Raw genomic sequence first — 3,462 nt, 5'->3', positions numbered from 1 at the left:
GGGGGGGGGGTCATTATGTACTTTTGCCCATTCCCAAAAGTGATCAGTACACAGACCTGTGTGTTACAGTCTTGCAAAAATTGGTAGCTGATGACGTACATAAAAAGCAGACAGTTTTGACTCACCAGGGGGAGTTGGCTCAGCCGAGCTGTCATCGTCACTGGCCGAGAAATCTTTCAAACTGCAGGGGGAAAAACCTAGAGGGCGGAAAGTGGAGAAGAAAGCAGATGACAGAACTTGTTGGAAAGTGGTTGGCTGATGGGTGCTCTGGTGTGGATTGCTCCTTTCCTATCAAACATTCATTGTTTAAATCTCCCCTCCTTTTTTGTGTTTGTTACTCTCTTGTAACACCTCTAATCTTCGGCACTTATATGACCTTATTGTGTTGCACATAAGTATATCCGAACGTTTGCTCTCAAAGATTTACTGAAGACAAAGACGAGTCCGACTCCATACATCAAGGTCCCCTCTCTATCACGGTCTACGTACATGGTGAAGTCGCATTCCATGCAAATTAAACATCAGATATAGTACACATCACGAACTGTACACATCACATACTTTACACATCAGACACTGTACAAAGTACACACCATGAAAAGTATGCTTGAATATTTAATCCCGTTTATTTATGGCAATAACTGGCGATTGTTTTAGGCTCATTTTTCTGAAAGAACAGCCGTTTGAAAAGATAGGATAAGATTATACTTATCATTGACTCACAGCATCCTTCACATCATCACCACCATTATTTCTAAAATCATCACCACTCTCAGATCAAAGATTACATCTATAATCCTGGAATCTCTATCTGCTGTTACAGTTATGTGTCATACTAAGTATGAACGTAATACACTATTGGACACAATCATACGCACTTTTATCTACGAATCAGATGGCGTCAATCTCATTATAAATGGGCAAAAAAAATTTTTTTTAATGACTCACTGCAAACACTGACGACGGTGTCCAATCCCTCCTCGTGGTTAGCTTTGTCGCTGGCCGCGTAGCTCGCCTCAACGCTAGACTCCTCACTTGACTTGGAGTCCTCGCTCCAGGGCTCTGAAACATGAGGTATATTGTAGTTATATTGTAGTTGTATTGTAGTTGTATTGTAGTTATATTGTAGTTATATTGTAGTTATATTGTAGTTGTATTGTAGTTATATTGTAGTTATATTGTAGGTGAGGCAGCATGATGAAATCAGGCGCTCATCAAAATAACACACATGAACAAACTGGTATTTTTTCCGCTGGAAGACTTGCATATTAGCAAATAGCAAAAATGGTAAAAATAAAGCTAAAAAAAAATCATTAACATTTTTTTTTTCAAATTTAAAAAAAAACCACCTCCAAATGTCATGTCTTTATCGTGAATAGTTCTAGAGTTTTTAGCATTTAAAATCATGATAGGAACATAGTTCTAGAGTTTTTAGCATTTAAAATCATGATAGGGACATAGTTCTAGAGTTTTTTTCATTTAAAGTCATGATAGGAACATAGTTCTAGAGTTTTTTTCATTTAAAGTCATGATAGGAACATAGTTCTAGAGTTTTTTTCATTTAAAGTCATGATAGGAACATTGGGAGAAAAGGAGGAAAAACCTTACAACATTTCTGTGAAGCGTTGTGTTGGCTTACAACCAAACTAACTTTACGGAGTTATCTCCGAGAAATAAAACAGTACTTCTTCTCTCCGACAACGGCGCTACCAGAAAATAACGAGATCTCAGACAAACGTCTTTGACTTAGAAAAGGATCAACTTTGTATGAAGGTTTTAGTTTGTGGTAATAAAAAGCACAGCAATACCAAGGGGTGTATCTACGTAAAGGGACACCAAAGGAAAACATTCAAATCTTGTCTCTGGACTAACAGTAAGATTACATATTTGTTCTGTGCTCCTGTCTAGGTATGGCTATTCTAAAGATGTTTTGAAAGTTCACAGATCTTTTATTTCTCACAGCGAAATACAAGAAAAACCGCAAGAAGGATTCCACTGGGAGTTCTGGAAGAGAGAAAGGAGAGCACTTTCCACAACAGTTTCTTCATCTTTCTGCATCCTTCTCAGTCGTCTCTCTTCTTCTCTTTCACTGACCAGTTACATTTTTTACCTATGGTACTTTTGTCTACCACTGTCTGTGGCTAGGTGTGTTGCCAGCGCAGACTGAAGGCATGAGTTCAGTTCCCATTTGGAGAGATTCTTCTATCTATCAAGTATCTTTGTCTGTTGGGAGGCTGTACCCCTCTCGCTATAAACATTCACAAATGGGAAAATTCCACGGACATTTGTGTTCTTCTACAGTCTTGCAAAAATCGGTAGTTGATGACGTCAGTGAAAAGACTCACCGGGGGGAGTTGGGACAACCGAGTCCTTCTTGCCGGTTGTGCTCGGTTCTTCCACATGACTGGGAGAACCTGGGGACAAAACAGGGCTGTGGTCAACACAAGATCTGTTCAATCATTGTAAGACACGAGATCTGTTCAATCATCGTAAGACACAATCTACCACCCTCATTGAGGACAAACATGGTGGCCATGTCTCTGCTCTGGAGTATACCTAGGAAGTCGGGATCGGGAGAAAAGGAAGTAGTAGGCCCCTACTTGGGCAATCTACTTCCTGTGTCGACCGCCCAGGCAAAGCGGTTTCCTACACACAGTTTTCAGATCGTCTGTCTACACACTAAAGGCCGTGACAATCAAAACAACAACCTCCAGCCCTGCACTGGCCTCACTGCAACAGAGACACTCAGACACACAGTTCCACACCAACAGGGACACACAGACACACAGTTCCACACCAAAACTCCCTTATATCTTATAACACACACAGAAATACTACATAATTTACCAAAACTCCCTATATCTTATAACACACACAGAAATACTACATAATTTACCAAAACTCCCTATATCTTATAACACACACAGAAATACTACATAATTTACCAAAACTCCCTATATCTTATAACACACACAGAGAAATACTACATAATTTACCAAAACAATTTAAGTGCACATCATATGAAAAGTGCCCTTCAATATTTGCATGAAGATTATTTATGGCAATAACTGGTAAATGTTTTGTTTTTTTTAAAGTTGCTCAGTTTGACTCACGCAGAACACAATCGCGGCCGCTGGCTTGTGTGTCCGGCCCTCCACCGTTACTCCCGTCAGTCCTTGCCCGGCCGCTGGCTTGTGTGTCCCGCCCTCCACCGTTACTCCCATCAGAATCCTTGCCCGGTTCACCTGAACAAACAAACACAAATGTCACTACACAAACAATTGTAGCATTCATACAGCTGAAATGAACAATTGTAACATTCATACAGCTGAAATGAACAATTGTAACATTCATACAGATGAAATGAACAATTGTAGCATTCATACAGCTGAAATGAACAATTGTAACATTCATACAGATGAAATGAACAATTGTAGCATTCATACAGCTGAAATGAACAAC

General features: G+C 39.7%; 1 long non-coding RNA gene across 1 annotated transcript in view; it reads right to left on the bottom strand.

The window, feature by feature from the left end:
* The window catches only part of LOC106013893, a 4,863-nt gene extending 3,838 nt beyond the window's left edge, over positions 1-1,025 (bottom strand). Inside the window, exons 1-2 of the long non-coding RNA XR_001185473.1 lie at positions 949-1,025; positions 126-197 (exon numbers count right to left, since the gene is read on the bottom strand). This is a non-coding gene — a long non-coding RNA (uncharacterized LOC106013893). The remainder of the gene's footprint in view (positions 1-125; positions 198-948) is intronic.
* Positions 1,026-3,462: the final 2,437 nt, after the last annotated feature.

The sequence above is a fragment of the Aplysia californica genome, unplaced genomic scaffold (genome assembly GCF_000002075.1).
Source record: "Aplysia californica isolate F4 #8 unplaced genomic scaffold, AplCal3.0 scaffold01440, whole genome shotgun sequence".
NCBI lineage: Eukaryota > Metazoa > Mollusca > Gastropoda > Aplysiida > Aplysiidae > Aplysia > Aplysia californica.
The sequence above is the reverse complement of the archived record's forward strand: the minus strand, read 5'-3'. Positions and strand labels throughout refer to the sequence as shown.